The sequence below is a fragment of the Heterodontus francisci genome, chromosome 27, assembly GCF_036365525.1.
Source record: "Heterodontus francisci isolate sHetFra1 chromosome 27, sHetFra1.hap1, whole genome shotgun sequence".
Lineage (NCBI taxonomy): Eukaryota > Metazoa > Chordata > Chondrichthyes > Heterodontiformes > Heterodontidae > Heterodontus > Heterodontus francisci.
The window spans coordinates 10880254-10903373 of record NC_090397.1 but is presented as its reverse complement, the minus strand read 5'-3'; the positions used below and the strand labels follow the sequence as shown (position 1 = coordinate 10903373).

General features: G+C 44.7%; 1 protein-coding gene across 4 annotated transcripts in view; it reads right to left on the bottom strand.

Moving 5' to 3' along the window:
• tmcc3 (transmembrane and coiled-coil domain family 3) overlaps nucleotides 1–23120 on the bottom strand; it is a 150956-nt gene that overhangs the window by 71131 nt on the left and 56705 nt on the right. The window contains exon 1 of one of the 4 annotated variants that reach the window (XM_068058803.1): nucleotides 6945–7212. The exons of the other annotated variants lie outside the window; for them this stretch is intronic. The gene's annotated coding sequence lies outside the window, so the exon portion shown is untranslated. Of the gene's footprint in view, nucleotides 1–6944; nucleotides 7213–23120 lie in introns of those variants that run through there. 4 annotated transcript variants of the gene reach the window in all.

Sequence of the window (23120 nt, the reverse complement as noted above, 5' to 3'; positions counted from 1 at the left end):
CTTCTCGGTGGTCACCTATAATGTTCTGTAGTCTTGAGGCTTTCCTGGGACTTTGCTGGAGAGAGAGACAGAGAGAAAGGTGCTTTCTTCTTTGAGTTCAGTTGCAGTCTGTTTCCTTTCTGTGTGACACAATTCAAAAAAGCGGACAGTCTGGCCAGCAGGTAAGTCATGTGACCATCTCTTTGTTCAAAACAGCATCTTCTGGGAGGGTTGTTGGATTTCAAAGCTTTCCAGTCACACTCGGTGGAATGTGGCGTCCTGGCTCTTACACAGACAAAGAATGTTGATTATTATGATTGCCTAGACCAATCTTGTTAATTGAATCAGGGAGCACTCCCATTCTCTCTATTCAATGTCTCTCAGAATGCAAATGTGCAACCATGTTTTCAGCTGGTTAGCTCTGCTGGCTTTTTAAAACAAGTTATGTGCAATGTCCACTAAAAGACTGTTTCAGTAGTGTCCCATATGACAAAACTAATATGTTTCCATTTGTCAGGTGTAGTTTCCATCACAGGGTGACAGAGGTGGGAAGTGGGGTCCCACAAGGATCAACGGTGGAACCACCATTGTTCACAATTTTTATTAATGCTTTGGAATCAGAAACACAATTTCTAAATTTGTGGACCACAATAAATTTGGCGTGTGGGGATGGTCAATATTGAGGAGGACTGCAACAAATTTTAAGAAGTTATTAATGAACTTGCAGTATGGACATATAATTGCCAAATAAATTTCAATATAGATAAATATGAGATGTTACATTTTGGTAAGAAAAATAAGGGCCGGGAATTAACCCTGGGCAGACGCGAGCCAGCCACTTAAGGGCCTTGATTGGCCCTGGGGAGGGTGGGCCGTTTTTCTGCCACTGCCGCCCTGCGTAAAGTGGCAGCGGAGGTGGGAGCGGGTTGGGAAGGGCTCCCAGAGTTTCCCACTCCATTTTACGCCACCTCCCCCTCATCCCACTCTTTTGGGGGGCGTAAAATAAAGCCATTTGCAAAAAAATAAAACAAGCATTTGGGTTTATTTCCAGAGGAATAGAAAAGTAGAGAAGTTATGCTAAATTTGTATTATACCTTAGTTAGACCACACGTGGAGGACTACTGTGAACAGTTCCGGTCTACATATTATAAAAAGTAGAAGACCTCCTGGAGAGGATGCAAAAAAAAATATATAAGGATGTTACCATAATTGTGAGGTTATACATATCAGGAAAAGATGAACAGAGTGGGTCTCTTTTCTCTTGAAAAGAGAAGGCTGAGAGGTGACCTAACAGAGGTTTTGAAAATTATGAAAGGTTTTGATTGAGTAAGCACAGGAAGAAGGGTTACTAATAGCACTGTGGGTGTACCTACACTGCAGGGACTGCAGTGGCAGCAGTTCAAGTAGCTGGCTCACCACCACCTTCTGAAGGGCAATTAACAGTGGGCAATAAATGCTGGCCTTGCCAGCTACACCCACATCCCATGAATGGATTAAACAAAATTTGTGGGGAAGGGCAAAACTAGAAGCCATCAATATAAGATAGTCACCAAGAAATCCAATGGGGAATTCAGAAGTACCTTCTTTACCGGAGTGGTGAGAATAGAGAACTTGCTACCATAGGGCGCAGTTGAGGTATTTCAGGGGAGCTAGATAAACATATGAGAGAAGTGGGAACAGAGGGTTGTGTTGACAGGTTTATAGGAGGAATGATTAAGAGGAGGCTTGAGTGGAGCATAAACACCAGCATGGACTGGTTGGGCTGAATGGCCTGTTTCTGTACTGTATGTTCTATGTTTTTCTATGTAAACTATTTATTCTTCAACATATACAAAGTAAGTATATTTATAGCACGTTCTCAGGATGTCCTAAAGCGCTCTACAGCGAATGAAATACTTTTGAAGTGTAATCATTGTTGCAGCCAATTTGTGCACAGCAAGCTCCCACAAACATCAGCGAGATAATCTGCTTATTTTAGTGGGATAAATATTGAATCAGACACCATGGAGAACTCCCATGCTCTTCTTAGAATCGTGCCATGGGATTTTTTTATAACCACCTGAGAGGGCAGTCATGGCTAAAAGGGTTAATTTATGAGGACTAGGCTACGCTTGTATTTCCTTGCACATGAAAGATTGCGAGGTAATATAATTGAGATATTTAAAATGATTAAAGGATTTGATCAGGTAGATAGAAAGAAATTAGTTCCTCTGGTGGGGGGAGTCCAGAACAAGGAGGCATAACCTTAAGATTAGAACTAGGCCGTTTAGGGGTGATGTCAGGAAGCACTTTTTCACACAAAGGCTAGTGGAAATCTGGTACTCTCTCCCCCAAAAAGCTGTTGAGGGGTCAATTGAAAATGTCAAAACTGAGATTGATAGACTTTTGTTAGGGAAGGGTATTAATGGTCACAAAACAAAGCTGGGCAGGTGTCATTAAGACAGAACTCAGTCATGATCTAATCGAATGGCAGAACCAGTTCAAGGGGCTGAATGGCCTCCTCCAGTTCCTCTGTTCCTATCCCTTAATGCACGATCTAATAAAAAAACTTGATCAATCTAAGTCTTGAAAATTTCTGCAAACTTGGCTTTTAGGGAGAGAGAATTACAGATTTCCACCACCTGCAGAAATTAAATAACATGCAAATTAGACAATCCTGTTTTGATGTACTTCTTTCAATTTATAAGACAAGAAACAAAAAGCCACTTAATGGTTAGTGCAGAGAAAGGTGGAGTGGGAGAGAGCCTCAGGCCAGTGTAGCCTGAGGAGCAGGAGGAGAGATATTCAGTGGGGCCCAGCAATCCCCAGGTCCTGAGACACACTGAGCATCAAGCACTGTCCCAGGTGTTAGAGATGCTGTCTATATCTTAGCCCGCCAGCACCTGCGCTGATATTGGGCATGGCCTTGGTCGCCATCACCTGCTGAAATCTCCGAGGGGTTTCCACAATTGAATGCCCTGCAACAAAGGGTTAGGGTTCCAGTGGCTCCCCTCCTCTTGCACAGATCCATTCTGCTATAAGTGGCCGCACCTTGATACCTGGATTTCCAATCTGCCGTTATGTTTCTGTCTGTTCAGCAAGATATGATCATTCTCAGCAGACAATGGGCTGAATTTTACCGGCCCCTCGACGCCACGGATCGCGGTGCAGGGGCCGGTAAAATGCTGCGGGGAGAGGCCTGCCTTGACCCATGACGTCGGGACAGGCCCGCCACATTTTACCGGCGGCGGGACCTAGGTGCGGCCCACCCACTGCACAGCGGCGGTACCACAATCAACATATGGTAATGCTTACTTACCTATGCTGATTATGCAGCCCGCCACCTCTCCACCGACACTGCCGGATTTTTCGTTGAACGGGCGGCCGTCATGTGCCATCCCGTTCACGATCTGAAAAGCTGGTGGGTCCTCACTCTGCATTACAGAAGGGAGGAAGGAGAGGGGATACACAAAGGGTCGAATTCTGCATTCTTAAAGGGAGGTGGGAGGGGGGAATTTGCAGGGGTCTAACTCTGCATTCTGAAATGGAGGGGGTCTGGGATTACTGGAGGGAAAGCTGTGCTGGCATGAAGGGAGATACCATGTACCATTCCTCTGTTAACAGTGTACGCTCTGTGTTTGTGAGGGGGCAATTGCACACTAGGTACCTTGTGTGTGGGGAGGGTGCTGGAAAGGACAGGAGCATTAAGGTTTTATGGATGGTGGGGGCAATCAATTCAACTGGGAGGATCTTGATGTGGTCATATTGTGCCACTCTGAGTGTTGGCCAAGATGGGCAATGCCATGGCACGCCACATAGTTGATCCAGGAAAGCAGCTGATGTACCTGTTAACACCAATCCCTGCCCTGTTAGGAACCTTCGAATACATGCAGGATTCAACTTTATTTATCACATGGAAATAGATATGGCTCATCCTACATTGTGTGATCCTCTGCACGTGAAGATCTGTATGCGCCAGAGGCAATACCAACAGGCAGGTGCGATCCACGTAGAGGCCCCCGGTCATGAGCAGCAGCCCCCAAGGGGCGCTCGCCATTACAGTTGATATGCATCTGTAGGCCCCACATGACATGCCATCAGATGTCAGAGCAACAGTGTCAGAGGAGATTGCGCATATAGGGAGGGTGGTGACACCTCTCTGTGCCCTGCTCAAGGATGACCTGCAGCCCATGGGCTCCAGTGGACATCCCAGGCCTTTGTTCCTCATAGTGGCAGCGGTTCCCAAGCCTGTCGCCTCTTCAGCCTTTTAGGGGCCCACCAGAGACCTTAGTGAGGTCAGACAGTCAGCAGTGCACCACTGCATCAGGAAGGTCACCAATGCCTTGGTGGAGGGCCAGTGAGTACTTCCACTTCAGGACGGACTCTCACAGCCAGGCCCAGATGGCCACTGGTTTCAGCACCATTGGCGGAGAACCATAGGTTGTAATGTTCATGGACTGCACTCATGTGGCCATCAGGCCTACTGCCAGGCTACCACCTGCAGACGTCACCATTAAAGGACCCCTCTCAATCTAGGTGAAGCTGGTATGTGAACAACGCAGATGCTTGCAGCGAATGTGTGACCGCTTCTCAGGCCCAGCTGCCACCGCTGTTCACTGAACTGGCTCAGATGGAGAGGTGGCTTCTTGGATATAAGGGCTATCCTTTGCAGACATGGCTCCTGACACCAGTGAGAGACCCCACCACTGCTGCAGAGGAGAGATACAATACCAGCCACTGAGCTACATGAGCCACCATTGAGCAGGAGATTGGCATGCTGAAAGAGCACCTCCAATGCCTGGATGGATAGGGTGATGCCCTGTACTACTGGCCGAAAAGGCCAGCTCCTTTCTTTGCTGCTCTGCACAATTATGCACCCAATAGGGGCCAGGCCTGGCTTGATGAGGAGAGACATCAACAGGATTCCTCCTCGGACTATGAGGATGCTGAGGACCTACAACATGAAAGACGCATGGCAGGACAGATGGCATCCAGACTCTGCACGCAGGGCTAGCAATGAGGTAGGGATGTACGGAAGTGGCTTATCAAACAAAGGCTCTCTGCTCCATAGGAACCGACATGAGCTCTGCGAACCATACATCACTCTCGCTCACCTGCTGTGCACCAGTCCACACCTGCAGCATCTCTGTGTAAACCATTAGAGGCAACAGCTGACTGAGCCAATGTCCATGTCACTGAGTCCGTGGAGACACTCGTGTAATAGCGGCATGGCAATGATGTTATTACATACATTGGCCCTTCAGAAGGGCCAATGGTGGAAGGAGATGTGACATTGGCGCCACATGCTGGCACATATCATTTGCACAGAGAAAAGGACACACATGTTGGTGAGGAACATTTAGTGAAAAACGTATTTACTTGACACCCATTCATTCCCATTTGTGTCAGTGTGTTCTCTGTAATAACTTTATGGTGTATTTAAGTCTCAGTCCTGGAATGTGTAAATTTAAGATTATTTACCCAGGTGAGGCACGCCTACAAGAAGGAATGTTACACTTGAGTGGGGGAAGAGGATCGCAACTTCACAGGGACACTGGGACACAGCAGGGTAAGTATGTGGCAGCAAAGCGGAAAGTGCTGGGTAACTCAGCAGATCAGGCAGCATCTGTGGAGAGAGAAGCAGAGTTAACTTCCAGGTCTGTGAACTTGGACAAGTTAACTCTGCTTCTCTGTCCACAGATGCTGCCTGACTTGCTGGATCTCTGCAGCACTTTCTGCTTTGCTGCCAGATTGACAGCAGCCCCACTCTTCAGCAGTCAGGTAAGTATTTCTTTGACAGCTGTCAGGAAGCAGGTGCTGGGGCGCTGAAAATAGGGCCTCAGCACCTGCTGCACAACTGTCAAAAGGTTCCTCACTGTGCCGAATGTTCCACTTCTGCCCATGTAATAACAGGGGGGAGGTTCGGCACAGTGATGCTAATGAGCCCCGGCGCGTAATATTAGGGGGGCTCTGTGAGGGCCGCTGAATGTGGGCGCCGCGCTGAGTTCAAAAGGCGCCGCTGTGGACGGCGGCACCCCAATAAAATTCAGCCAATGTGGGAGTGACACTTATTGCACTCATGTACATCAGAATTCCCCTAAAGTATTGTTGCCAACTCTGGTTAGACATATTGGTAAAGGTCTCATCACATGACCTCCTGCCTCTAGCCATCCTGCCCTGCACTCCCGCCATTGGTCACCCGACACATCCATTATTGTGGCACACCGTCTTCCCAACCAATTGGAAAGTGAATAGACTCTTCATTACCTGATTGGATGATTCTTGACCATCAGTCAAACAGCTTTTTATAACTGATAAATGAAACTGTTCAATAAAAATTTTTAAAAACACATTTACTTTTAATGCCCCGATGATTTTCCTCCTGGGCTGTACTTTAATTCCTGGAGACTCCAGGGCAATCCTGGAGGGTTGGCAACCCTACCCCAAATGCAGTATTCAGATGAGTTCTGATGCACTGAACAAGTGCGATAGCACACATTGGAATCTCTGTGCCTTTAAGTTAGAGAATCAAATGAGACTTTACAGGATGTCTCCTTCCTATTTTTGTACTTCAGTTATCTTTCTGCTGGGACGATTATCAAAAACCACCGAACAAACGAAACACACTTACAGTTCTGAAGAAGGGTCACTGACCTGAAATGTTAACTCTGCTTCTCTCTCCACAGATGCTGCCAGACCTGCTAAGTATTTCCAGCATTTCTTGTTCATGTTTCAGATTTCCAGCATCTGCTGTATTTTGCTTTTATTACACGGTCACCCATCTGGCTATACTGTAGTTCAGTTAGCATTATCTGCTTTACTGGGACTTCAGAGTTTAATGTCACTGGGTTCAAAATAGTTTGAGGTCTGACAGAAGCTGATGATTCCAAAACATAAAGCAACTCAGCCTCTCAATCATTTCCACCATTTCCCTAGCCTCTGCTCCTGGGTCCAGATACTTTTTAACCTCTGCACAGTCTACTTACCAATATATCAAGTCGCTGCCTTACAATCAGGCTCCTCTCATCAGTCCAGCCACAGCTTGGCGAATGAAGGAACGAAAGCTTTAAACACAATTGTCAGATCAGAAACAGGCATCCCATTGGGTTGGATGCTTTGCTTGTATTTGTGGGAGGTGCATTTATTTAATCATTTATAAATTCCCAATAGCTGAGCCTGTCTCGGTGCCAGCTTATAAGGAGGGTCAGTTCCTTTAAATCCTATTGCTGAGACTAGCACTGAGTACCAGAGCACGCTCCCAATATAATACGGATCATCTGATCACAATGCACTGCCAAAGTTATGAGTACACAGAAATAACTTGAACACACGATCTATAATGTCATCACAATAGTGACACATTGAAGGTTGCAATTGTAAAATGTTTGTTCATTCACGGGGAGTTCCCAAGAACAGAAAGAAATACTTTTCCTGTCCTCAACTCTGACCCTGAAGTTAGCAATTAAAGTGTAATCTGTAACAGTGAGGAACTGCCTCCTAGCGACTCTATTCATGGATTAGAGAAGCTCAGTGTGTCTGGCTCAAAGGTTAAATGTTTAACCAATATTTCTTATTTAGTCTCTTTTTTTAAGAGGTAAATTTATCGTTCCATTCTTTCTGCTTCCTCCCCCTCGTTCGACTCTCCCTTTGTCACACATCTGCCCTGCCCAACTTGCTCTGAGCCGAGCTCTGTTAATCACGCTATGTGACAGCAGCACAATGCGTGTTCCTTTGGATTCTTCTCCCAAAAGGAAGCTCCGGACTGTTGTGTCAGCCAAGCTCAATGAACTCTCTCACCTCTGAGACAGATAAATGCCACTCCAGGGACATAAGCACAAAATCCAGGCTGACACTTCAGTGCATCACGGAGGGAGTGCTACACTGTTGGAGATGCCATCTTTTGGATGAGACGTTTAACAGAGGCCCCAACAGTCCTCTCAGGTGAATGTAAAAGAGCCAATGGCAGAACAAGGGAGCCCTGGCTAATATTTATCCTTTAACTAACACCGTTAAAACAGATTATCTGGTCATTTATTTGACTGCTGTTTGTGGGATCTGACTTTTTACACATTGTCGCTGCATTTCCTTACGTTACAGCAGTGACAACACTTTAAAAGTACTTCATTGGCTGCAAAGTGCTTTGGGAGATCCTGAAGCCATGACAGGCGCTATATAAATATTCTTTCGTTCATTGCACAGCACAGGATGTTGCTGCTCCAGTGCACTGTTCCTCTGAGCTGTCCCTTAGCACTGTTTTACTTGTACATCTTGTTCTCACTTGCCCCCCACCCCTCCCCCGCCTTCAGATCTTTTGTTAACTCTAGCAGCAAGTTTCCATGGTGACACATTAGAAACATTCACACCTCCATTCTACTCTTCAAGCTTGTTTTCTGCTGTACTGCAGCTTTAAGAATGGTGTGAGATGGGATTCTTATGCTGTGCCTAGCTGTTACATGGCTAACCAACATACTTTGCTTAAACAAAAAGGCTGAGACAGTTGTTTTACATCGGCTGTGCATTGCAGTAGCAAGCACTTTGGGCCCAAAATAGACAACGCCCTGCTACAGTTCAGAAGATAAGAACATAAGAAATAGGAGCAGGAGTCGGCCATTTGGCCCTTGAGCAGGAGTCGGCCATTTGGCCCATTGAGCCTGCTCTGCCATTCAATACAATTATAGTGGAGCTTTTACAACAACTTCACTTTCCTGCCCTATCCCCATATCCTGATTCCCTTAGTATCCAAAAATCTTATCGATCTCTGTTTTGAAAATACTCAATGACTGAGCATCCAGAACTCTCTGGGGTAGAGAATTCCAAAGATTCACAATCTTTTGTGTGAAGAAATTTGTCCTTATCTCAGTCCTAAATGATTGACCCCTTATCCTGAGACTGTGACCTCCCCCCTAGTTCTAGACTCTCCAACTAGGAGAAACATCTTCTCAGCATCTACCCTGCCAAACCTCTTAAACATTTTATATGTTTTAATGATATCACCTCTCATTCTTCTAAACTCTAGGCAATATAGGCCTAGTCTACTCAATCACTCCTCACAGGACAATCCCTTTATCCCAGGAATCACTGTCTCCGCACCCGCTCCGAGGCAAGTATGTCTTTCATTAGATAGGGACACCAAAACAGTACACACGTGTGGTCGCATCAAGGCCATTTACTCTTATACTCCAATTCCTCTGTAATAAAGGCTAACATTTGCTGAATGTGGGACATCTGCCAGGGCAGCAACAGCCCCTAACATCCCCTCCCCACCACCCCCTCCCCACCACCCCCTTTTTTAAGTATCCTTCATAATGGATTCTAGCAATTTCCCTATGACAGATGTTAGGCTAACTGGCCTATAGTTTCCTGTTTTCTGTCTCCGTCCTTTCTTGAATAAAGGTGTTACATTTGCGATTTTCCAATCCGCTAGGTCCCTTCCAGAATCTAAGGAATTTTGGAAGATTATAACCAAAGCCTCTACTATCTCTGTAGCCACTTCTTTTAAGACCCTGGGATGCAGGTTATGTGGTCCCGGGGACTTGTCAGCCTTTAGGTCTAATAGTTTTCCCAGTATCTTTTTTCCTGATGATGGTGATTGCATGAAGCTCCCTTTCGCCTTTTGATTTTCAAGTATCTTTGAGAAGTTTTCTAAGTTTTCTACAGTGAAGACAGACACAAAATACCTGAATTCCATTATTAATTCCCCAGATTCACTCTCTAGAGGACCAACACTCGCTTTAGTTACTTTTTTCCTTTTTAAATACTTGTAGAAACTCTTACTATCTGTTTTTATATTTCTAGCTAGATTTCTCTCATACTTTAATTCCTCTCTTTTTTTAGTCATCCTTCGCTGGTTCTTAAAATCTGTCTAATCTTCTGACTTGCCACTAATCTTCACAGAATTGTACTGTGTTTCTTTTAATTAGATACTATCCTTAACTTCCTTATATAGCCACGTATGATGCATCCTTCTCAAAGAGTCTTTCTCACTGGGATAAGTCTTTGCTGAGCGTTATTAAATATCTCTTTAAAAGTCTGCGACTGCACCTTTTGCATCTTTTAACCTAGTTTCCATGTTCACTTTAGATAGATGTGTCTTCATACCTTGTAATTACCTTTATTTAGGTTTAAAACGCTAATCTTAGACCCACACTTCTCCCCTTCAAACTGCACTTGAAATTCTGTCATGTTATGATTGCTGTCGCCTAGAGGTTCCTTTAGCATGAGGTTATTGATGAATCCTGTCTCATTGCACATTACCAGGTCTAGAGTAGCCTGCTCCCTGGTTGGCTCTAGAACGTGCTGCTCTAAGATATTATCTTGAATACACTCTATTAACTCATTTTCCTGGCTACCTTTGCCAATCTGATTTGCCTGATCTACATGTAGATTAAAGTCACCTATGATTTTTGAATTTTTTTTCACGCCCATTTATTTATTCGTGTATATTGTGTCCTACAGTGTAACTACTATAGAGGCCTATAAACTACTCCCACAAGTGACCTCTTACCTTTCCTATTTCTTATCTCTACCCAAACTGATTCTACATCTTGCTGTTTTGAGCTAAGGTCATATCTTATTACTATACTAATGACATCCTTAATTAACAGAGCTAACCCGCCACCTTTTACTAACTTCCTGTCTTTTCAAAATGTTGAATACACTTCAATATTCAGGTCCCAGCCTCGGTCACTTTGCAACCATGTATCTGTAATGGCTATCAGGTCATACATATTTATTTCTGTCTGTGCTAACAAATCGTCAGTTTTGTTACAAATGCTGTGCATATTCAGATACAGAGTCTTTAATTCTGTCTTTTTACCAGTTTTGCAATCTCTGCCTTATCTGCTGGTGCATGTCTGTCCCTTCCCGCCACACTCTGGTTATCATTACCCAATTTGCTACCCTGATGTATTACCTTGTTGTTTCCCTTTCATTTACCATATCTCCCCTCACATGATCCCTTCCCCCTCTATTTAGTTTAAAGCCCTCGCTACTGCCCTAGTTATACAACTCACCAGAACACTGGTTCCAGCAGGGTTCAGGTGAAGACCATTCCAAATGCAGCTCCCACTTTCCCCAGTACTAGTGCCAGTGGCCCATGAATCAAAACCCATTTCTTCCAAACCAGTCTTTGAGCCAAGTATTCATTACTGGAGTAAATTCTGAGCATAAAATTTAATAAGACAATCTTTCTATTCTGTTGGAAACCATTATAGTAAAAGCAAATGAAATTTACAGCTGCACAAAAGTGCCTCATTTATATTATTGATTTTGAAAGTAATGATGAGGTTTTTCCTACAGACTAGTACTGTATCACTGTTATTGTACCACATGCTAATTTATATTATGCAAACACAGCATTACATTATGCAAATATTGATCTATTTATGGCTGTTCTTATTAAATATTTGCTATACTTGTGGTTATGATCTAACTTAAACTGTGAAAAATGCAAAATCCAGTCTGCTACACAGACCATCTTTGTACAGTAAAAGGAGGCCATTCGCCCCTCAAGTCTGTTCTGCCATTCAGTTAGATCATTGCTGATCTGTACCTCAACCCCATTTACTGAGCTTTGCTCCATATCCCTTGATACTCTCACCCAAAAAAACTATTGAGGCGAATTTTACAGGCCCCCCAACGTTGGGGGTCATGTTGGGGGGAGGAGCCCACAAAACGGGTCCAGGAGAGGCCCGCCACGGACCTCGATGCAGGGAAGGCCCGGCCCCATATTGCCGGTGGCACGAGGCCTCATGGTAGCCTCACCGCCACTCGGCAACGGGAGCCAATTTAACACAGTCAAAAAAATCACTGAATAAAATACTTATCTGTTCCCGTCGTCCATTCTGGTGCCATATTGGTAGCGGCGGTCGGCACTCCCCCGCCTTCAGATCTCCATTCGGAGATCCGATGCAAGACACTGGTAGGGAGGGGGGAGCAGGGCTTAAACTAATGTGATTGGTGGCGAGGTGGCGCGAAGGGGTAAAGTTAAAAGTTTGTGTACTTTGCAGGGGTGGGGGGGGGGGGGGAAGGTCAGGTACACAAGGTAAGTATTTTGAGGGGAGAGAGGGCAAGGAATGAGTGTATGGTTATTGGGGGTGTGGGAGAGGGGCTGGAAACATGTATGTAATTTTTTTCAATAAATGTTAATGAGCTATCCCTTTTAAATTTTAAATTGTAATGATGGGGCTTGAAGCCCTTTAAAAATGGCAAGGCGTCTCCACAGTGGTGCCTGACGCCGTTGCTGGGGACGGACTACCCGCCCCATTGGTGGAGTGGGGAGGGGCGGTCCATTTAAATGAGCCACTGTGTTTAATATTGCGGCAGCTCTGTGGAGTAAAGCCCGCATGTGCAGGCCGCCATTTTTAAGGCCGCCGCTGCAACATAAAATGCAGCCCTTAATCTTAGCCTAGAAAATTTCAACTGATCCCCAGCATCCAGTCTTTTGGGGGACCGAGTTACATATTTCTACAATCCTTTGTGTGATAAAACGTTTCCTGACTTCACTGCTGAATGGCTTATCTCTAATGTTAAAATTTTGTCTCCTTGTTCTGAACTCCTTAGAGGGAATAGTTTCTCTTTATTTACCCTATTGAATCTTTATATCATTTTAAACATCTTGATTAGATAACCCCTCACTTTTCTGAACTCAAGATAACATAAGCTAAGTTTATGCCACCCATCCTCACAATTTAACCATTTAAACCCTGGAATCATTCTGGTTAATCTTTTGTGTAGCCCCTCCAAGGCCAATATAGCCTTTCCGAACATAGCACTTTGAGTGTCAGCCGCCAATTTGTGCACAGCAAGATCTCACAAACAGCAATTTGATAATGACCAGACAATCTGTTTTTGTGATGTCAACTGAGGGATAAATATTGGCCAGGACACTGGGGAGAACTCCTCTGCCTTCCTGCTTCAACACTGAGTTAAGCAGTTTCAGATCCTAACCTCTACCCCCATTTTTCCGGGCGGCTGCTCTTGGGGATGACTCTGCTTTACCCATTTACAGCTCCCCTTGACACATTTGTTTGTTTCTTTACTTGTTCCACGAGCATCTGCTTTTGCCTCACAGCATCATCCCGTTTGGCATTTAATCTCCTGGGCCTTCCACTCTATCACAAACCTTCCCTGTTGTTCTTTCTCCCCTCCCCCTTTCCTCTGTATCTGCTGAAAACCTGTTACATCCCTAATTTATTCCAGTTCTGATGAAAGGTCACAGACCTGAAACGTTAACTCTGTTTCTCTTTCCACAGATGCTGCCTGACCTGCTGAGTGTTTCCAGCATTTTCTGTTTTAATTTCAGCTGTGTTTACACACACATTCACACCCTGCTAATGTGCACATTGAATTCCAGAAGAAGTTTTAAGTAAATACCTCATTGATATTCAATTACCTTTTGTATACTTAAACCCTTATAATCACCTCTAATGTCATGTGGTTACTAAACATTATGCTTCATGATTCAAAACAAAACCTAACCTTTCTGATTTTATTTCCCCTTGACCCCTGTATCCTGCCAGCACTGCTCTTCAGCAAGCAGGGATGATTGGACATGAAGAGGTCATGGCTGTAGCCTGTTTTCATTCTTGTCAAGGTTTACACATGAATAATGACCACTTGGAACTTATATTTATTCCTCAACCAACATCAATAAAATAGGTTATCTGGTCATTATCACTTTGCTGTTTGTGGGAGCTTGCTGTGCGCAAATTGGCTGCTGGGTTTCCAACAATGACTACATTTCAAAAGTATTTCATTTGCTGTGAAGCACTTTGGAATGTCCTGAGGCTGTGAAATACGCGATATAAATGCAAATCTTTCATAATGGGTCTTGCTCTCAGTTGCTTCTCAATCTATTGTGTATCATCATGCAGAAATATTGATTGGTGAGGAAAGATTTGCCTCCACTAGCCCAGGCAAGACATAGCTGAGAAGGAGCAAGCCCCCGATTAATCTTGATTATAGCTTGCTTTTGTTATCGTTTTATGGAGGTCTCTACGTCTGAACCAGTGTGAGAGCAATATGAAATCCTGGACACTTTTTGTCTTTGCATTAAAATCCACCTTTGAGATCTTCAACAAGTTAAGCATTTCACAGACATTTCTCTTCAGGATACAGAGCTGCGTTGCTTTTCTGTGCATTGAAATGTTTTGTTATTCATGTTTTTTTCTCTTTTGAGGGACAAACTCACAGGAAGGCAATTCAGTTCAATTATAACATCAACCAGTTTCTCCACTTCTGCAATTTGAAGCTGTTTGTGACAGTTGATGTTTTTAGTGTTGAGCAGAGCTGTAACAGCAGGGAAATTAGCCAAGTATTAGAACGTTTTCGACATCTGCTGTGACTCAGTGGTAGCACTAGTGCCTCTGACTTAGAAGATTGTGGGTTCAGGTCTCAGTCCAGAGAGTGAAGACAAAGGTGAAATCTAGGCTGATACTCTGGTGCAGTAGTGGGAGAGTGCTGCACTGTCAGAGGTGCTGTCTTTCAGCTGAGACATTAAACTGAGGCCCTGTCTGCCCTCACAGGTGATCGTAAAAGATTCCATGGCACTATTTTGAAGAAGAGCAGGGGAGTTCTTCCCAGTATCCGACCCAATATTTATCCCTCAGCCAACATCACTAAAAACATGGGGCTGAATTTTAATAGCTCGCCGCCAATCTTGGTGGCGAGCCTCTGGATTGGCGTGGCGCACACGCGAGATGTGCACTGCAGAGTCGATGCAATATTTCACATGGCCATGTGCACTGCTGAGCCAACGCAATATTCCAAGTGGCGGCTCATTTATATGGAGGGAGCGGACCACCCGCCCCTGATGACGTGGAGGGGGCGGGTGCTCCGTCCCCGGCAGCAGCGTCCGGCGCCATTTTTAAAGGGCTTCAGGCCCTTCCATTTCATTTTACTGTTTAAAGTAACAGGTTGGTAAAAAAATTAAAATAAAAAGTTATTCACACTTCCAGTCCCCTCTCTTCCCCCCACCATGAATAAGCAGATCACTATTTGTTCTCCCACTCCCAAATAAAGTACATTTTCGATCACGAACTCCACCGCCCCCCCCACCCCCCCACGAACTTTCTTTCCTTTAATCTTCAACCCCTTCCCACCATCTCTTCAATCAATCCAAACGGAGATCCAAAGGCACGGGACTTTTGGCAACCAGCGGAATATCGGCATGGGACAGCAGATGCAACGAGGTAAGTAATTATTCATTTATTAGCATTGATTTAAATATGTAAATTAAATTCTTATCGCTGAGTGGTTGGGGGGGGCTGCCCCGAGGCCTCGCTACCGCCAGTAAAATGGGGCAGGGCCTTCCCGGCGTTGAGGCCCATGGCGGGCCTCCCCCGGACATATTTTCCGGGCTCCCCCGCCATGACCCCCAATACCCATGGTTTTTGGCATCCTTCCATCTACGAATGATGATGGTCACGCAGCAAACAATTCATTTAAGTGGGGTGCTTTCTCAACTAAAAAAAAATGATCTGGTAATTATGGGATCTTGCAGTGCTGAGTTTCCTACATTGCAACAGTGACTGTACTTCATTGTCTGTAAAGCATTTTGGGACGTCCTGTGGTTGTGAAAGGCGCTATGGAAATGCAAGACATTCTTTCTTCCATTCAAAACAAAAGGGATGAAGACCACCCTTCTTCAGGACCTCATCACTCTCTTAACAAAACCACATTTCATAAATGTGTGACTCCAGCGTTTATGTGGCTATCCTGTGTTCCCATTGGGCAGGATTCTCCTCCCACTAAAGATGTTCCAAGGCGAGATGTTTAGTCACCTCTTTTCAATACAACAGCCTTCCATGATGGAGTTTGTCACAGACACAGGAGGTCTTCCAGTGGCATTCCCACCAGCAAAATCCCAGTGGGGCTGCAGCAGGACTAAGGCCTATGAAGCAAGGCATGCTGGGGGTCAGAATGGGGAAATGAGGTAGGTGCTTGACCCTTTCCATCCATGGTGAGGACTTTGGAGAACTTCAGGACCGCTCTCCACCATCTTCCTCATGGTGGGCTCCAGAAGCTGAAGTAGGATAGGCAGATGGGAAGGAGTGGGGTTTATCTGCCATGTGCCATGAAGCGGGCAGGGAAGGAATGGGCAGGGACTACCACAGTGGGGGAGGGGGAGGAGAGAGAGGAAGTAGGATGAAAGTTGGGCAGTGAGCCATCAGTAGCTCATATTCTGCACAATGCCTCAACACTACCCTGCCCAATTTCAAAAACAATCCAACCTAACCAGTTGTTGTGAATCATCATGCAATTAAACCGAGATCAGAGCACTGAGTGCAGTCTGCACTTGGCTGTTGGGTGGGATTTGCCCCATTTAGAACTTAGGTCAAAATATGCCCCCTCCCCCCATTCCCACACACAAACATGTCTTTCAGAAAAGGGGAGGCAAGAAAATTAGCAGGCAATGGGGATAAAAGTAAATAATAAGCTGGGAGCTTTCTTTGCAGTTGTTGATTAAAAATCATCGTCATCGAGACAACTTAATAAATGACAGAAATGAGAGATTGGTGATGACAGAAATATTGTTTTAATGACACCCGGACAATTAACCAAACTTTTCTCTTTCAGGTACTGACGGACCTACAGCACAGTTCCAGAATGTTCCTTTTCAATTTCAGTTTCATCCTTACGTTAGCATGAATGCTTATGATGGTTTTTACCCTTGCACAGCGCTCCATCTGAAATAAATGAATGCTGAAAAAAATGTAATACTAACCCTGTGTGAAGTCATGAATTATGGATGGGTGTTGAATAGAGAGTGAAACAATGAACAAAGGTTTCCTTACCAACGTCAAATTCTTTGTGGATTAATTATCTTGTGGATAATTAATGTAATAAACTTCACGTGGTAAGTTGCTTCACGAGTCAAACTCTAGGTTCTCAGTGAAGATTGGGAACCTATTGAGTAGCATGGACTACTTTTGATTGTTTAGGGGAGTCAGAGGGGAATTTTTCAGATTTTGTTTTCGCTAATTAGCGTGGGTTTTTAATCATTTTTTCAGCTGTCCCAGCAGATCACATGATCTCAGGTGGTGTGCATGGTGGGGGTCTATATACTATGATGTATCGCAGTTGTGTGGGACAGGCTGGATGAATCATGTGCATTGTTGTAGCATAGATGAAGTGTTGTTTAAAGAAGTCCCAGGTTCTTTGTAGAGATAAAGAATAACTTGTTTGTAAATAATTATATGTATATAATAATCTCCACAAGCCTGTCTAGCCTGCACACCTTGTGCTGCTTCTAGCTTCTTCTCAACCTAATACCCATGTGACTATTACATTATCATCACTACAGTGGGAGGGGTTTACTCTCTTTGTCTCAAACATTAACCCTTTCAGGCCCTTATACTACAGATCAGAAGGTCTTTTCCTGTCCATCTTTGTTTGGATGTTCATTAGATCGGAGTGCTGCGTTCACCTTACATCCAGAGCGTTGGTGTGAAGCAATTTGGATTTGCTTGAACACAGAGTGGCAGAGCTTTGACCTGATACTGGAACCGAGAAAAGTGAAACTTCCGAGAAAGGGTAGGGGAAAGACCTCTCCCGACTTCATTATGCAATTAGTTTGGGCCTTGGCACCTGAAGTGCTTGGTCTTTGCACCAACACTAAACTTATGAAGTATAAGCATACATAAGAACATAGCAGTTCAATTATGAGGTTAGATTGGTGAAGCTGGGGCTGTTCTCCTTGGAGAAGAGGAGGTTGAGAGATGAATAGAGGTGTTCAAAATCCTGAGGGGTCGGGACAGAGTAGATAGGGAGAAATTACTCCCATTGGTGGAAGGACCAAGAATCAGAGAACACCAACTTTAGGTGAATGGCAAATGAACCAATAACGACATGAGGAAAAATTATTTTACGTGGAAAGTGGTTAGGATCTGGAATGCACTGCCTGAGAGTGTGGTGGAGGCAGATTCAATCATGGCTTTCAAAAGGGAATTGGATAACTATCTGAAGAGAAAAAAATTGCAGGTCTATGGGCAAAGGTAGGGCAGTGGGATTAGCCAAGTTGCTGTTACAGAGAGCCAGCACAGACATGATGGGCCAAATAGCCTCTTCTGTGCTGTAACCACTCTATGATTTTATGAGAAATAGGAGCTGGAGTAGACCATTCAGCTCCTTGAACCTGCTCTGCCATTCACGCAGATCATGGCTGATCTTAGACCTCAACTCCTCCTTCCCACACTATCCCCATATCCATTAATTCCTTTAGTACCCAAATATATATTGACCTCTGTCTTGAATATACTCAATGACTGAGCAACCACAGCTCTTATGGGTACAGAATTTCAAAGATCCACAACCCTCTGAGTGCAGAAATTTCTCCTCATCTCAATCTTAAACGGACGACCCCTTATTCTGAGACTGTGACCCTTTGTTCTAGATTCCCCGGTCAGAGGAAACATTTTCTCAGCATCTTTCCTAGGATACTCTGGAACATTGTTGTTTCAGGATCTTAACTAACATCAATGAACCAAAGGTTTCAGTCTCCATTGTATATATATTCACTGCTTCAATGTCATTCAACTTTGTACTTCTTTGGAAAACAATGAGATGATAATCTTCTCAAAATGTTTACAGGGATCGGTATGTAAATATCTAAGAAAGAAACTCGTTCTGCCTCTTATCTGGCACGCTATTTTCATCACACCCATTTATATTGCACTTGGCAAACCGAGCAACTATTTAGGAAAGGCCCGCAAGGAAGAACATTTCAAAAGAATCATAGGTAATCTGTTAGATTGAGAACAGATATGCCCTACAGCTGACAACTGATGGAGGTTAAGAAATCTGCTGTATAATGTAGTGGCTGTCTAATTAACCCTCTCAGTGTCATGAAATACTCCTCTCTGTCTGCCTCCTCGGCCTTGTTCTCAGTTAACTCTCCTCCCTATTCTACTACTTTCTATTGTCTGTTTCTCCTCCTTAGGCTGTTTACTGTGTTGAAGACACTATATAAAGTTGTAGCTGGAACACAAAAGTCCGAGTGTATCAGGCCTGTGTCCTCAGTACCTTGCTCTATGGCAGCGAGACCTGGACAATGTATGCCAGCCAAGAGCGACGTCTCAATTCATTCCATCTTCGCTGCCTCCGGAGAATACTTGGCATCAGGTGGCAGGACCGTATCTCCAACACAGAAGTCCTCGAAGCGGCCAACATCCCCAGCTTGTACACACTACTGAGTCAGCGGCGCTTGAGATGGCTTGGCCATGTGAGCCGCATGGAAGATGGCAGGATCCCCAAAGACACATTGTACAGCGAGCTCGCCACTGGTATCAGACCCACCGGCCGTCCACGTCTCTGCTTTAAAGACGTCTGCAAACGCGACATGAAATCCTGTGACATTGATCACAAGTCGTGGGAGTCAGTTGCCAGCGTTCGCCAGAGCTGGCGGGCAGCCATAAAGACAGGGCTAAAATGTGGCGAGTCGAAGAGACTTAGTAGTTGGCAGGAAAAAAGACAGAGGCGCAAGGGGAGAGCCAACTGTGCAACAGCCCCGACAAACAAATTTCTCTACAGCACCTGTGGAAGAGCTTGTCACTCTAGAATTGGCCTTTATAGCCACTCCAGGCGGTGCTTCACAAACCACTGACCACCTCCAGGCGCGTATCCATTGTCTCTCGCGATAAGGAGGCCCAAAAGAGAAAGAAGTGCTGATGTTATGCCAGTGCCTTATACAAGCATGTTACTCAAAGCTATTCACAACCTGTATATAGGTCACCGTTGCCCAGAGGCCATTTCATACAAATTGTGAGGTCTTTACAGCAGAGCTAGAGTTTAACGTCTTTACTGAACTGATCCCTGTTTGTTTATATTGACATTTACATATCTTCACAATCTTCCCCTGGAGAATAGTGTATAGCAGTGGAAAGATTTGCAGGCCAATTAGCAGACTGACAGACTGCAATGCAGACATACCTTCACCATCTTTATGCCAGCCTTTTGGGTGGCTAGTCCTAGATGGTAGGGGAGGGGGGGGGGTTGATGGATTCCCACCACCACACAAGCCACCCCCAGCATTACAACCTTTTTGGGGACAGAGTTCCAAATTTCTACTACCCTTATGTGTGGAAGAAGTGCTTGTATCAAACGGCCACACTGTGAGAGCACCTTCACCACGTGGACTGCAGCAATTTGAAAAGGTGGCACATTACCACCTTCTCAAGGGCATCTAGGGATAGCCAATAAATGGCTTTGCCAACGACGCCCATACAAGAGAATGAAAGAAAACTGCAGGTGATGTTCACCAGTATCATACCATGAACCTGTCCTTACAGACTGGAAGTGCTACAATAAATCTTTTTCTTTCAAAAAATGCCATGTTACTAAACTAATCTTCTGCCTGTGAAGCTGAAAACCATCAGCTTCCTTCTGCATTTTATAACAGTGCAAAATGATGCGTGAGCACATTAGATCCCAAGCCCAATGATCCAATCTTTCGAGCATTACATTTCTATTACAGTAAAATGTAAGGGCCTGAAGTGAGCAGTATCCTTTCCATAAAAGAGGGAGATGATTGAATCATCCTGACATATGCCTTTGAAAGTCTAACAGAGCAAAGCTGGACTTTCTTTTTCATCCCAGTGCCTCTTTAACTCACAAGGGGAGTCTCATATATATGATATTGTGGAATCTTTCCCTGCAATATTATTTTTCATATTGCAGAGCCCTTCCTAACCCTTCCCCAATACCACTTTTGCAAGGTATACAGTGTGTCCATAGTGTATATCTAAAGCATCATTTTACATAGAACTTACAACACAGAGACAGGCCATTTGGCCCAACTGTTTACGGTCCACATAAACCTCTTCCACATTACTTCATCTCACCCTATCAGGAAAACCTTCTATTTCTTTCTCCCTCGTGTGTTTGTCTAGCTTCCCCTTAAAGGCATCCATACAATTCACCTCAACTACTCCATGTGACAGCTAGTTCCACTCTCTCTGGTAAAGAAATTTCTCCTGAACTCCTTATGGGATTTATTAGTGACTATCTTATATTTCTAGCCTCTAGTTTTGGTCAAGTGAAAACATTTTTTTTATATCTACCTTTCAACCCCTTCATTATCTTAAAGACCTCTGGCAGGTCACCCCTCAGTCTTCTCTGTTCAGTTTTTCCTGATCGTTATAACCTCTCAGTTCTGGGCCCATCCTTGTAGGTTATTTTTGCACAGTGCCCCTATATCTCTTTTATAATATAGAGACCACACCTGTTCACAATATTCTAAGTGTGGTCCAACCAAAGTTTGATACAAGTTTAACGCAACTTCCCTGCTTTCCAACTTCCCAGTGTCACTGAACCAACCCCCTCGGGACTTTAAGAACATGCCGCATACACTTTTCTGACCATTGACTTAAATGGTTGGAAAATCAAATACAGCAAATTTCCAACATGTACTTCCAGCAGAGGGAGTCTCAAGAAGAATAGTGTCTCAATATGCTTGGTACAGTAGTGTTATGGTGTGCTATCAGACTAGTAACCCTGTGAATGTGAGTTCAAATCCCACCAGGGGCAGTTTAGGAATTTGAATTCAGTTCAAAGAATTGAAATGGTAAAGCTGGTATCAGTAATTGTCACCATGAAGCTGCTGGATTGTTGTAAAATTCCAACTGGTTCACCAATGTCCCTTAAGGAAGGAAACTTGCTGTCTTTACCTTGTCTGGCTGATATGTGATTCCAGTCCCACACTGATATTGTTGACTTTGAAATAGCCGAGCAAGCCACTCTGTTGTTCCAAAACCACTATCAGTGAATCAAGATGAAGACTGACCAGCACTTTCTCAGGGCAACTGGGGATGGGTCTAAGTGCTGGCATTGCCAGTGAAGCCTACATCCCAAGAGTGAAAAGAAAAACGTGGGAACTATTATTGTTTAATTTTAAATTATTTGAAGGTCTCTTCAGAAAGTAACATGAAAATCTGATTTGTGAATTTGAGTTTCCTGTTAACTTCGAACAGCCTGAATGACAGCCTAATAAAAACAACAGAACGATACTTTACAGAAGGTGTCACAATAAGTGAAGCATGTAACTGATTGTATGGGGAGCAATTTTAACCCCAGCCCCACACATCTGATGAAAACCCAGCAGGTGTGCAGTTCAAATGCCCAGGTAACTTACCCTCCGATTTCCCGCCTATTTCCCAGCATCCTAATTTTAACCTGCTCTTAACAGCAAGCGGCAAAGGCTGAAGTTAAAATCACCAGGGCCTCACAGTACCAACACTGTGCCCATTGGGCACTGGTCCCACTTCTCGTCCTGTCATCGAACCTTTTCCATGTCCCATGCCAGCCATCCTCATAGCCTATCAGAGTGAGATCGCCCACTCAATGAGCTGAGCCAAAGAGAAGAGAAACCGAGATTGTATTAGCTAATGAAGGATATTGACAAGAATCTAGAGGCTAAGAATATGACAGTGACTAGTGGAATTAATGTTGAAATAGCTGGATTGAAAGCTGGCCTTGTGACAGAGCACCAACATGGTGCAGCACCATGTGCCAGGACAGCTGAGGGCTTTCAATCCCACCAGATAGTCCCATGGGAATCTCTGAGTGGAAACTGGGGCCTCAGTGTCAGTTAGATGCCAGTTGAGGCTCTGGGGTAGCACACTTGCCTCTAAGTCAGACCGTTGTGGGTTCAAGCACTACTCCAAACAGCAGTGCATAAAAATCCAGGCTGACACTCCACAGTAGTACTGAGGGAGTGCTGCACTGTCGGAGATGCTGTCTTTTGGATGAACCATTAAACCGAGGCCCCGTCTGCTCTGTCAGGTGGGTGTAAAAGTTCCCATGGACACTATTCAAAGGAGAGCAGGGGCGTACTCCTCAGTATCCTAGCTGTCATTTATCCCTCAACCAATATCACTAAAACAGCTTATCTGGTCATAGAGTCGTACAGCATAGAATCAGGCCCTTCAGCCCACCGCGTGGGCATTGGCTGGAATTTTACGTCCAACCCCACCGCACCCCCCCAACAAAGAGCAGGATGGTGGGGGGGGGGCATAAAATGGAGTGGGAGGCTCAGGGGGACCTTCCCGACCCGCTCCCGTCTCCGCCACCATTTTACCCAGGGTGGTGGCAGCGGAAACGAGCCCGCCCGCCCCAGGCCAATCGATGCCCTTAAGTGGCCAGTTAATGGCCACTTAAGGGCCTCC